Source organism: Arachis hypogaea, chromosome 11, assembly GCF_003086295.3.
Source record: "Arachis hypogaea cultivar Tifrunner chromosome 11, arahy.Tifrunner.gnm2.J5K5, whole genome shotgun sequence".
NCBI lineage: Eukaryota > Viridiplantae > Streptophyta > Magnoliopsida > Fabales > Fabaceae > Arachis > Arachis hypogaea.
In genome coordinates this window covers 74,782,683-74,797,019 of record NC_092046.1, presented here as the reverse complement: position 1 = coordinate 74,797,019, position 14,337 = coordinate 74,782,683, and the positions used below count along the sequence as shown (strand labels likewise).

The 14,337-nt window shown below is 38.5% G+C and overlaps 1 non-coding gene across 1 annotated transcript; it reads left to right on the top strand.

Moving 5' to 3' along the window:
• The first annotated feature begins 835 nt into the window (after positions 1–835).
• LOC112725489 (small nucleolar RNA R71) lies at positions 836–943 on the top strand. The gene has a single exon (XR_003164594.1). It is a non-coding gene; the product is annotated as a small nucleolar RNA R71 (small nucleolar RNA).
• The last annotated feature ends 13,394 nt before the right edge of the window (positions 944–14,337 follow it).

Here is a 14,337-nt window from a genome sequence, read left to right as displayed (position 1 = left end):
GTGGGCGTCCATGGAGGTCTTCCTCACTGGAAATCACTGCCACTTCCTCCTCTGCAGGTTCGGCCACTATGGGTATATTGATGGCCTTGCACTCTCTCTTTGGATTCTCTTCTGTATTGCTTGGGAGAGTACTAGGAGGGATTTCAGTAACTCTTTTACTCAGCTGACCCACTTGTGCCTCCAAATTTCTGATGGAGGACCTTATTTTAGTCATAAAACTGAGAGTGGTCTTAGATAGATCAGAGACTATGGTTGCTAAGTCAGAGAGGCTCGGCTTAGAATTCTCTGTCTGTTGCTGAGAAGATGATGGAAAAGGTTTGTTACTGCCAAACCTATTTCTCCCACCATTATTGTTACTGAAGCCTTGATTAGGCTTCTGTTGATCCTTCCATAAGAAATTAGGATGATTCCTCCATAAAGGATTATAGGTGTTTCCATAGGAATCTCCCATGTAATTCACCTCTTCCATTCCAGTATTCTCAGGGTCATAAGCTTTTCCTTTAGGGGAGGCTTCTTTAGTGCTGCCTGATGCAGCTTGCATTTCAGTCAGACTTTAAGAAATCGTATTGACTTGCTGAATCAATATTTTGTTCTGAGCTAATATGGCATTCAGAGTATCAATCTCAAGAACTCCTTTCTTCTGAGTTGTCCCATTATTCACTGGATTTCTTTCAGAAGTATACATGAACTGGTTATTTGTAACCATTTCAATGAGTTCCTGGACTTCTGCAGACGTCTTCTTCAAATGAAGAGATCCACCAGCAGAGTGGTCCAATGACATCTTGGACAATTCAGACAGACCATCATAGAATATACATAGGATGCTCCATTCTGAAAGCATGTCAGAAGGACACCTTTTGATCAATTGCTTGTATCTTTTCCAAGCTTCATAGAGGGATTCACCTTCCTTCTGTCTGAAGGTTTGGACTTCCACTCTAAGCTTGCTCAACTTTTGAGGTGGAAAGAATTTGGCCTAGAAAGCATTGACCAACTTTTCCTAAGATTTCAGGCTTTCTTTAGGTTGTGAGTCCAATCATGTCCTAGCTCTGTCTCTTACAGCAAAGGGGAAAAGCATAAGTCTATAGACCTTGGGATTAACCCCATTGGTCTTAACAGTGTCACAGATTTGCAAGAATTCAGCTAAGAACTGATGAGGATCTTCCAATGGAAGTCCATGAAACTTGCAATTTTGCTGCATTAGAGAAACTAATTGAGGCTTAAGCTCAAAGTTGTTTGCTCCAATTGCAGAAATTGATATGCTTCTTCCATAGAAGTCAGAAGTTGGTGCAGTAAAGTCATCAAGCATCTTCCTGGCATCTCCACCATTGTTATTGGGTTCGGCCATGTCTTCTTCTTTTTCGAAAATTTCTGTAAGGTCCTCTCCAGAGTGTTGTGCTTTAGCTTCTCTTAGCTTCCTCTTCAGAGTCCTTTCACGTTCAGGATCAGTTTTAACAAGAATGTCTTTATCCCTGTTTCTGCTCATACGAAAAAGAAGAGAATAAAAAAGAAGAGGAATCCTCTATGTCATAGTACAGAGATCCCTTTATGTGAGTAAAAGAATAGAAGAATGAGGTAGAGATAGAATGAGAAGAATTCGAATACAGAGAGAGGGAGATGGTTCGAATTATAAGAAGAAGAGAATTGTTAGTAAATAAATAAAATAAATAGAAAGAGATGAGAGAGAGAGAGTATTCGAATATTAATTAAAAAGAAAAGAAAAATATTTTTTTATTTTAATTAGAAGTTAGAATTCGAAAGTATTAAAAGAAAGAAAATAAAATTAGAATTTAAAATAATTAGTTAATTAAAAAAAATTTTGAAAAAGTGGTGAGGAGTTTTCGAAAATTAGAGAGAGAGAGAAGAGTAGTTAGGTGGTTTTGAAAAAGATAAGAAATAGTAGACTTTTTAAAATTAAAACAAACAAATCAAGTGGTTAATTGAAAAAGATTTGAAAATCAATTTTGAAAAGATAAGAAGTTAGAAAAAAGATTTTGAAATTAAATTTTGAAAAAGATATGATTGAAATTTATTTTGAAAAAGATTTGAAAAGGAAATTAAAAAGATTTGATTTTTGAAATTAAAGTTGATTACTTGACTAACAAGAAACTAAAAGATATGATTCTAGAATTTAAAGATTGAACCTTTCTTAATAGGTAAGTAACAACTTGAAATTTTTGAATCTAAACATTAATTGTTAGCAATAATTTTGAAAATATGAAATAAAAATAAGGAAAAGATTTTGAAAATTAAATTTTGAGAATTTTCCAAAAAACATGAAAGGAAAATGAAAAAGATTTGATTTTGAAAAGATTTGAAAAGATAGAATTTTTAAATTGAAATTTTGACTTGACTAACAAGAAACAACTAAAATTTAAAACTTTTGACCAAATCAAACCAAAATTTCGAAATTTATTAGTAAAATAAGGGAAAGATATTATTTTTTATTTTTTTTGAATTAATGAAGGAAGAGAAAAATAACAAAATGACACAAAACATAAAAATTTAAGATGAAAACAAAAATGCATGCAAGAACACTTTGAATGTCAAGATGAACACCAAGAACACTTTGAATGTCAAGATGAACACCAAGAACACTTTGAAGATCATGATGAACATCAAGAACATATTTTTGAAAATTTTTAAGAAAAGAAAGACATGCAAGACACCAAACTTAAAATTTTTTTTTACTTTAGACACTAATAATTCAAGAATGCATATGAAAAACAAGAAAGGACACAAAACAAGAAAATTTAAGGATCAAGTAAGGAAAATCATCAAGAACAACTTGAAGATCGATGAAGAACACAATGCATATATTTTCAAAAATTAAAGAAAATTAAAAACATGCAATTGACACCAAACTTAAAATCTGACACTAGACTCAAACAAGAAACACAAAATTTTTTGTTTTTATGATTTTATTAAATTTTTTTTTGTATTCTTCGAAAATTATTTTGGAAAAAGAAAATAAAGGGATACAAAATTTTCAATAAGAATTCCAGGATTCATGCAATGTTAGTCTAAAGCTTCGATCCAAAAGAATTAGACATGGCCAAATGGCCATCCAAGCTTTAGCAGAGCATTACATACAATAGCCAAATTGATGCGAACCAAAAAGGCTCCTGCAAAGATAAGTGAAAACCTCAGTCCAAAAGATTAGACATGGCTTAACAGCCAGCCAGGCTTCAACATATCTTATGAAACTCTAGAATTCATTATTAAAAATTCTGAAGAACAAATTTTTTGAATTTTTTGAAAACTATATTTATTTTATTTTATTTTATTTTTGAATTTTTCGAAATTAAAAATAAAAAAAACTTAAACATAAAATAAAATTACCTAATCTAAGCAACAAGATGAACCGTCAGTTGTCCAAACTCGAACAATCCCCGGCAACGGCGCCAAAAACCTGGTGGACGAAATTGTGATTTACACTTTTCACAACTCCGCACAACTAACCAGCAAGTGCACTGGGTCGTCCAAGTAATACCTTACATGAGTAAGGGTCGATGCTACGGAGACTGTCGGCTTGAAGCAAGCTATGGTCATCTTGTAAATCTTAGTCAGGCGGATTCAAATGGTTATGAGTATTGATAATTAAAAGATAAATAAAGCATAAAATAAAATAAAGTTACTTATGCAATTCATTGGTGGGAATTTCAGATAAGCGTCTGGAGATACTTTATTGCTTCTGAACCTCTGCTTTCCTATTGCCTTCTTCCAACCATGCGTGCTCCCTTCCATGGCAAGCTGTATGATCCTCTCGGATGAAAAATACCAGGTACGATCTCTCCACGGCTAATCAACTGTCGGATTGCTCGTCTCGAATGAAAAATAACATGTATAGCTACCGCACGGCTAATCATCTGTCGGTTCCCGCTAGCATCGGAATAGGACCTTTGTCCTTTTGCACACTGTCACTGCGCCCAACATTCGCAGGTTTGAAGCTCGTCACAGTCATTCCTTCCCAGATCCTACTCAGAATACCACAGACAAGGTTTAGACTTTCTGGATCCCAGGAATGCTGCCAATTGGTTCTAGCCTATATCACGAAGATACTAATCTCACGGACTCGGTCCGTGTATTAGATATCTAAGAGAATATACTCCGGCTGTCGTCCAATGACTACATTGAACATCATGTAGACCGCTTGTGGTTGTCAGGCATGCGGATCTTGGCTAAGCGAGTAACAAAGATAGTGGGTGATTGTCACGGGTCACCCCTTCATTCTGACTTAACTGAATTAAGTACAAGAGTATATCTTGGAGAAGAAGTAGGCGTGAATTGAAAGAAAAACAATAGTACTTGCATTAATTAATAAAGAACGGCAGAGCTCCACACCTTAATCTATGGGGTGTAGAAACTCCACCGTAGGAAATACATAAGTGAAAATAGTCTAGGCATGGCCGATGGCCAGCCTCCAAAACGTGAAAAATGGTCTCCAAAGTATGATAAAAAGATCCAAGATTCTGAATACAATAGTAAAAAGTGATATTTATACTAAACTAGTTACTAGAGTTTACAGAAAATAAGTAACTAAGTGCAGATAGTGCAGAAATCCACTTCCGGGACCCACTTGGTGTGTGCTTGGGCTTAGCATTGAGCTTTACACATGCATAAGCTATTCTTGGAGTTAAACGCCAGCTTGGGTGCCAGTTTGGGCGTTTAACTCCATTTCTGGTGCCAGTTTTGGCGTTTTACACCAGAAAGTTTTAGGCTGGCCATTAGCACCATCTTGGGCCATCAAATCTCAGGCAAAGTATGGACTATTATAAATTTCTGGAAAGCTGATGAGCGGATATTTTATACGCTTTTTGGGGTTAATTTCATATAGTTTTTAGTATGTTTTAGTTAGTTTTTAGTTTATTTTCATTAGTTTCTAGGCAAAATTCATATTTCTGGAATTTACTATGAGTTTGTGTATTTTTCTATAATTTCAGGTATTTTCTGGCTGAAATTGAGGGAGCTGAGCAAAAATCTGATTCAAGCTGAAAAAGGACTGCTGATGCTGTTGGATCCTGACCTCTCTGCACTCGGAATGGAATTTCTGGAGCTACAAGAGTCCAATTGACGCGCTTCCAATTGCGTTGGAAAGTAGACATCTAGGGCTTTCCAGAAATATATAATAGTCCATACTTTGCTCAAGGATAGACGACATAAACTGGCGTTCAACGCCAGTTCCATGTTGCAGTCTGGCGTCCAGCGCCAGAAACACGTTACAAGTTGGAGTTCAACGCCAGAAACAGGTTACAGCTGGCGTTGAACGCCCAAAACAGCCCAGGCACGTGAGAAGCTTTAGTCTCAGCCCCAGCACACACCAAGTGGGCCCCAGAAGTGGATTTCTGCACTATCCATCATAGTTTACTCATTTTCTGTAAACCTAAGTTACTAGTTTAGTATTTAAACAACTTTTAGAAATTTATTTTGTATCTCATGACATTTTAGATCTGAACTTTGTACTCTCTGACTGCATGAGTCTCTAAACTCCATTGTTGGGGGTAAGGAGATCTGCTGTGTCTCGATGAATTAATGCAAGTATTTCTGTTTTCCATTCAAACATGCGTGTTCCTATCTAAGATATCCATTCGCACTTCAACATGAATGTGATGAACGTGACAATCATCATCATTCCCCCACGAACGCGTGCCTGACAACCACTTCCGTTCCACCGTAGAATGAATGAATATCTCTTGGATCTCTTAATCAGAATCTTCGTGGTATAAGCTAGATTGATGGCAGCATTCAAGAGAATCCGGAAAGTCTAAACCTTGTCTGTGGTATTCCGAGTAGGATTTAGGGATTGAATGACTGTGACGAGCTTTAAACTCGCGAGTGCTGGGCGTAGTGACAGACGCAAAAGGATAGTAAATCCTATTCCGGTACGATTGAGAACCTGCAGATGATTAGCCGTGCGGTGACAGCGCACCTGGACCCTTTTCACTGAAAGGATGGATGGTAGCCATTGACAACGGTGATCCACCAACACACAACTTGCCATAGGAGGACTTGCGTGCGTGAATCAGAAAACAGAGGAAAGCAGAATTTTAGAAGACAAAGCATCTCTAAAACTCCAACATATTCTCCATCATTGCACAATAAGTATTTATATTTATGCCCTCTCACTTTTTACAATTGAACTTAAAAAACACTATTATTGGCATCCTGACTAAGAATAATAAGATAACCATAGCTTGCTTCAAACCAACAATCTCCGTGGGATTCGACCCTTACTCACGTAAGGTATTACTTGGACGACCCAGTGCACTTGCTCGTTAGTTGTGCGAAGTTGTAAGAGAGTAATGTGAACATTGACATTACAATTTCGTGCATCTAGTTTTTGGCGCCGTTGCCGGGGATTGTTTGAGTTTGAACAACTAACGGTGAATCTTGTTGCTTAGATTAGGAAAAATTTTTCTTTTTGGTTTAGAGTCTTCTAATATTGTTTTTGGTTAAAATTTTCTTTTTAAAATCCTTTCTTTTAATTTTTCAAAAAAAATTTTTTTTTCTTAGTATTAAAAATACTTTTTCAAAACAAGTGTTACATTTACTGCCCAATTGGCTGGAGCGTTGGTCTGTGTTCTTGATAATTGGGTACCTTCTTGTTAAAATTCTTTTTCAAAAATAATTTTTACATTAAATCTTGTGCCAAACTTTAAGTTTGGTGTTTTCTTGTTAATTTTTCTTTGGTTTTCGAAAATCTTGTTTTGGTTTTCTAAAAATTTTAAGTTTGATGTTCTTTCTTCATGTTCTTGTGTTCTTGTGAGTCTTCAAAGTGTTCTTAAGTTTTCCTTGTGTCTTGATCTTAAAATTTTTAAGTTTGGTGTTCCTTGGTGTTTTCCCTCCAAAATTTTCGAAAACAAGGAGCATTAGATCTAAAAATTTTAAATCTTGTGCTATCTTATTATTTTTCTCTCTCCTCCTTAAATTCAAAAATATCTTTTCTCTCTATTTTAAAGCAAATTTTCGAAATTTATATTTAAAATTCAAATTTTCATTTCAAAATTTAAAACCTTTTTCAAAAATCATCATATCCTTTTCAAAACTTCCTAACCACTTTCTCTCTCCTCATTTTTTCGAAAATCTTCACCTATTTTTATTTATTTTATTTTAATTTATTTTATTTTCGAAATAAATAAATAAATAAATAAATAAAAATAATTTTTTTTTATTTTACATCATCTCCCTTTCTCCATCATGGATCTAAGTGGAAATGAACAGTCCAGAAGGACTCTGGGGTCATATGCTAACCCCTCTACTGCTTCATATGGGAGTAGTATCTGCATACCCTCCATTGGAGTCAGTAGCTTTGAGTTGAATCCTCAGCTCATTATCATGGTGCAGCAAAGCTGCCAATATTCCGGTCTTCCACAGGAAGAACCTATAGAGTTTCTGGCACAGTTTTTACAAATTGCTGACACAGTACATGATAAGGAAGTAGATCAGGATGTCTACAGATTATTACTATTTTCATTTACTGTAAAAGACCAAGCCAAGAGGTGGTTAAATAACCAACCTAAGGCCAGCATAAGGACATGGAAACAGCTGACAGAAAAATTCCTGAATCAATACTTTCCTCCAAAACGGATGACACAGCTAAGGCTGGACATCCAAGGCTTTAAACAAGGAGATAATGAATCTCTTTATGATGCCTGGGAGAGATACAGAGAGATGCTAAGAAAATGCCCCTCTGAAATGTTTTCAGAGTGGGTTCAGTTAGACATCTTCTATTATGGGCTTACAGAAAGAGCTCAGATCTCTCTAGACTACTCAGCTGGTGGATCTATCCACATGAGAAAGACAATTGAAGAAGCTCAAGAGCTCATTGACACAGTTGCCAGAAATCAGCATCTGCACTTAAGCAGTGACCCTTCCATGAAAGAGGAGGCTAAAACAGTAACTGCTGAACTCAGTCTTGTAGAACAAGCTGCTGAATTCAATCAGTAATTGGACTTTCTAACACAACAGTTAGCTGAATTCAAAGATAGACTACAAGAGACAAGGATGGCTAATATAAATATGGAAGAACAATTGAAGAAAACAAAACAGCAGCTGTCAAAACAAATAACAGAAGAATGCCAAGCAGTTCAATTAAGAAGTGGGAAAACATTAAATACCCCATCTCAAGGCAGCAGGAAGCCAAGAAATGAGCAAACCACCCAAAATCCATCTGAGGACAGTAAGAGCCCAGAAAAAAATAATTCTGGCGTTAAAACGCCAGAAATTGGGTGGAAGGCTGGCGCTGAACGCCCAGACCATGCTCAGGACTGGCGTTCAACGCCAGAAACAAGCAAGGAATTGGCGTTGAACGCCCAAAAGAAGCACAGTTCTGGCGTTCAGACGCCAGGAACAGATAAGGAGTTGGCGTCTAACGTCACTCCAGCTTCTAACTCTGGCACTCAATTGCCAGAGAGGGATCAGACACACACAAGTGCTGATGACAACCCATCTAAAAAGGCTTCTTCAACCACTTCTGTAGGAAATAAATCTACAGCAACCAAGGTTGAAGAATATAAAACCAAGATACCTTATCCTCAAAAACTCCGCCAAGAGGAGCAGGATAAGCAATTTGCTCGCTTTGCAGATTATCTCAGGACTCTTGAAATAAAGATTCCATTTGCAGAAGCACTTGAGCAAATACCTTCCTACGCCAAGTTCATGAAAGAGATCTTGAGTCATAAGAAGGATTGGAGAGAAACTGAAAGAGTTCTCCTCACTGAAGAATGCAGTGCAGTCATTCTGAAAAGCTTTCCTGAAAAGCTTAAAGATCCCGGAAGCTTTCTGATACCATGCACATTAGAAGGAAATTGCACCAGGACAGCTTTATGCGATCTTGGGGCAAGTATCAACCTAATACCTGCATCTACCATTAGAACGCTTGGTTTAACTGAAGAAGTTAAACCAACCCGGATATGTCTCCAACTTGCTGATGGCTCCATTAAATACCCATCAAGCGTGATTGAGGACATGATTGTCAGGGTTGGGCCATTCGCCTTTCCCACTGACTTTGTGGTGCTGGAAATGGAGGAGCACAAGAGTGCTACTCTCATTCTAGGAAGATCTTTCCTAGTAACTGGACAAACTCTCATTGATGTCCAAAAGGGGGAAGTCACCCTGAGAGTCAATGAGGATGAGTTTAAGTTGAATGCTGTCAATGCCATGCAGCATCCAGACACACCAAAAGACTGCATGAAAGTTGATCTTATTGACTCTCTGGTGGAGGAGATCAACATGGCTGAGAGTCTCGAATTAGAGCTGGAAGACATCTTTAAAGATGTTTCGTCTGACCTAGAGGATTCAGAGGAATCGAAAGAGCCTCTGAAACTTCCTCAGGGAAAGGAAAAACCTCCTAAACCCGAGCTCAAACCATTACCACCATCCCTGAAATATGCATTTCTGGGAGAAGGTGATACTTTTCCAGTGATCATAAGCTCTGCTTTAAATCCACAGGAAGAGGAAGCACTAATCAAAGTGCTAAGGATACACAAGGCAGCTCTTGGGTGGTCTATAAGTGACCTTAGGGGCATAAGCCCAGCTAGATGCATGCACAAAATCCTATTGGAGGATGATGCTAAGCCAGTGGTTCAACCACAGAGGCGGCTAAACCCAGCCATGAAGGAAGTGGTGCAGAAAGAGGTCACTAAATTACTGGAGGTTGGGATTATTTATCCTATTTCTGATAGCCCCTGGGTGAGTCCTGTTCAAGTTGTCCCTAAAAAGGGAGGCATGACAGTGGTTCGTAATGAAAAAAATGAACTGGTTCCTACAAGAACAGTTACAGGGTGGCGCATGTGTATTGATTACAGAAGGCTCAATACAGCCACCAGAAAGGATTATTTTCCTTTACTATTCATAGACCAGATGCTAGAAAGACTAGCAGGTCATAATTATTACTGCTTTTTGGATGGCTATTCAGGCTACAACCAAATTGCAGTAGATCTCCAGGATCAAGAGAAAACAGTATTCACATGTCCATATGGAGTATTTGCTTACAGAAGGATGCTTTTTGGGCTGTGTAATGCGCCTGCAACCTTTCAGAGATGCATGCTCTCTATTTTCTCTGATATGGTGGAAAAATTTCTGGAAGTCTTCATGGATGACTTCTCAGTATATGGAGACTCATTCAGCTCCTGTCTTGATCACCTGACACTGGTTTTGAAAAGATGCCAAGAGACCAACCTGGTTTTAAACTGGGAAAAATGGCACTTTATGGTGACTGAAGGGATTGTCCTTGGGCATAAAATTTCAAACAAGGGAATAGAGGTGGATCAAGCTAAAATAGAGGTAATTAAAAAATTACCACCACTTGCCAATGTTAAGGCAATCAGAAGCTTTCTAGGGCATGCATGATTCTATAGGAGGTTTATAAATGATTTTTCAAAAATTGCAAAACCTCTAAGCAACCTGCTAGCTGCTGACACGCCATTTGTGTTTGACACAGAATGCCTACAAGCGTTTGAAACTCTGAAAGATAAGCTGGTCACAGCACCAGTTATCTCTGTACCAGACTGGACATTGCCATTCGAATTAATGTGTGATGCCAGTGATCACGCTATTGGTGCAGTACTGGGGCAGAGGCATGACAAGCTTCTGCATGTCATTTATTATGCTAGCCGTGTTCTGGATGATGCCCAGAAAAATTACACAACCACAGAAAAAGAATTGCTTGCAGTGGTTTATGCCATTGACAAGTTTAGATCATACTTAGTAGGATCAAAGGTGATTGTGTACACAGATCATGCTGCTCTTAAATATCTACTCACAAAGCAGGATTCAAAACCCAGACTCATAAGATGGGTGTTACTTTTGCAAGAGTTTGATATAGAAATAAGAGACAGAAAAGGGACAGAAAATCAAGTGGCTGACCATCTGTCCCGGATAAAACCAGTGGAAGGGGCGTCCTCCCCCTATATTGAGATCTCTGAAACCTTTCTGGATGAGCATTTGTTCGCCATTCAGAAATTACCATGGTTTGCATACATTGCAAACTACAAAGCTGCAAGGTTCATTCCCAAGGAGTACAGCAGGCAACAAAAGAAAAAATTAATTACTGATGCAAAGTACTACTTGTGGGATGAACCCTATCTCTTTAAGAGATGTGCAGACGGAATAATCCGTGGGTGTGTGCCTAGAGAAGAAGCGCAGAGGATCCTATGGCATTGCCATGGATCACAATATGGAGGCCATTTCGGAGGTGAGCGAACAGCCACCAAGGTCCTCCAATGTGGTTTCTACTGGCCTATACTCTATAGAGATTCCCGAGAGTTTGTACGTAACTGTGACAGTTGCCAGAGAGCTGGTAATTTGCCTCACAGTTATGCCATGCCTCAACAAGGAATCTTGGAGATTGAGTTGTTTGATGTATGGGGAATTGATTTCATGGGGCCTTTCCTACCATCATACTCAAACACTTATATTCTGGTGGCAGTTGACTATGTATCAAAATGGGTAGAGGCCATTGCTACACCCACCAATAATACTAAAACAGTACTAAAGTTCCTCCAGAAACATATATTCAGCAGATTTGGTGTTCCTAGAGTACTAATCAGTGATGGGGGCACTCACTTCTGCAACAAACAGCTTTACTCTGCCATGGTCCGGTATGGGATTCGCCATAAAGTGGCAACTCTATATCATCCGCAGACAAATGGACAAGCTGAAGTCTCTAACAGAGAACTAAAAAAAATCCTGAAACGGACTGTGAATACCCGTAGACAGGATTGGGCACGAAGCTTGGATGATGCTCTGTGGGCTTACAGAACAGCATTCAAGACTCCTATAGGGACCTCTCCATACCAACTTGTGTATGGTAAGGCTTGTCACCTGCCCATGGAACTGGAACATAAGGCCTACTGGGCAACCAGATTCCTTAACTTTGATGCCAAATTAGCTGGAGAGAAAAGATTGCTCCAGCTGAATGAGCTAGAGGAATTCAGATTCACTGCTTTTGAAAGTGCCAAGCTTTACAAAGAGAAATCAAAAAGGTGGCATGACAGAAAGCTGTCATCTAGAATCTTTGAACCAGGACAAAAGGTTCTGTTGTTTAACTCTAGGCTCAGGCTATTTCCCGGGAAACTGAAGTCCCGGTGGAGAGGACCATATGTGATTACAAGTGTATCACCATAAGGTTATGTGGAGCTTCAAGATATTGATTCTGATAAGAAGTTCATTGTTAATGGACAGAGAATCAAGCACTATCTTGAAGGCAATGTTGAGCAAGAGTGCTCAAGGCTGAGGCTAGATTAAAAACTCAGCAAGGTCCAGCTAAAGACAATAAAGAAGCGCTTGCTGGGAGGTAACCCAGCCATGGGGCATCACTTCCTCTAAGCATTTTGCCCTATTCTTGATTTTATTTGTTTATATAAAGTTCATTGACACTAAGGTAAAGAGTCAATTGTATAAGTTTACAAGGTTACAAAAGGATTCTGCACACAAAACAGAGAAAAAGAGCTCACTGGCAAGAAAACGCCAGTAAAAGTCTGTTTTGGGCGTTCAACGCCAGTAAGGATAGCCATCTGGGCGTTAAATGCCAGAAAGAAGCATCTTCTGGGCGTTGAACGCCAGAAAGAAGCTCCTTCTGGGCGTTTAACGCCAGATTTACAACGTCCTGGGTGTTCAGAAAAATGCCCAGTGACAAAGGAATTCCTGGCGTTCAACGCCAGAAAGAAGCAATAGCTGGGCGTTGAACGCCCAGGAGAAGCAGCAGTTGGGCGTTGAACGCCCAAAACATGCAGCGTTTGGGCGTTAAAATGCCAGGATGGTGGGGAGGAGGTAAATTCGTTTTTACTTCAAATTTTTCATTTCAATTTTAATTTTCATGTTTCAATTCATGATTTCTTGCATAAACATGTTACAAACCCTGATTTCTAAAATCCCTAATTTCTAAAAACCCTTCTTTAAAAATATCAAATGTATCTTAATCCATAAGCACAAATCCTTTTTTCAATCCAATTCAACTCTTTTTCAAAATTTTCAAAACAAATCTATCTCTTTTCATTCAAAAATCTTTTCAACTAATCAATATCTTTTTCAAATCTCCATATTATCTTTTTCAAAAATCCAATTTTATCTTTTTCAAATATCTTTCATATCTTTTCAATTTTAAATTATATATTTTCTTATCATACTTATCTTTTTTTTAAATCATATCTTCTATCTTATCTTTCTCCCTATTTTCGAAAACCCCCCTTCCCTTTTAAAAACCCATTCGGCCTCCTTCCTCTCATCCACCATTCAACACTAGCTCTCCTTCTATCCCTCTCCTTTCTTTTCTTTTGCTTGAGGACAAGCAATCCTCTAAGTTTGGTGTGTTTATCCGTGATCACTAAACCATACCCACTAAGATCATGGCTCCTAAAGGAAAATAACCCACCCCAAGAGGCAAGAAAGAGAATGTTCCAAAACCACTTTGGAATCAAGGGAGGTTCTTAACCAAAGAACATTCAGACCATTACTACAAAATAATGGGTCTAAGATCTGTGATCCCGGAAGTCAAGTTCGATCTGAAAGAAGATGAATATCCGGAGATCCAAGAGCAGATTCGAAACAGGAACTGGGAAGTCCTAGCTAATCCTGAAACGAAAGTGGGAAGGAATATGGTTCAAGAATTCTACGCTAATCTGTGGCAAACAGACAGGCAAAGAATATCTGGAGCTGCCCTCTATGACTATAGGACTGTGGTCAGAGGAAAGATTGTTCACATCCACCCTGACAAAATCAGGTAGATCTTTAAGCTACCTCAGCTGAAAGATGACCCAGACTCCTTCAATAGGAGAATGATGAGAACAAACAAGGGCCTGGATAAGATTCTAGAGGATATATGCATCCCTGAAGCCAGGTGGACCACCAGCACGAAAGGTGCCCCAAATCAACTCAAGAGAGAAGATCTCAAACCAGTCGCCAGAGGATGGCTGGACTTCATTGGGCGTTCTATATTGCCCACCAGCAACCGTTCTGAAGTCAATATTAGAAGAGCAGTGATGATCCATTGCATTATGTTGGGAAAAGAAGTAGAAGTTCATCAACTGATCCCATATGAATTCTACATACTTGCCAACAAGAACTCCAAGGATGCCAGGTTGGCTTATCCAAGCCTAATCTCTATGCTCTGCAAAGATGCTGGAGTAAAGATGGGAATAACAGAGTATATCTCAGTGGAGCAACCAATCACTAAAATCACAATGGAAAAACAACAAATGCAGGATGACCCCATCAAGAGGAGGGCGCAAGAATTCCTACCAGAACTTCCTCAATTTGAATACTGAGAGCATATTGAGGCATCTGTCACTAAGTTGCAAGAAACCATGGACCAATTGAAGGAAGAACAGCAAAATCAAAACA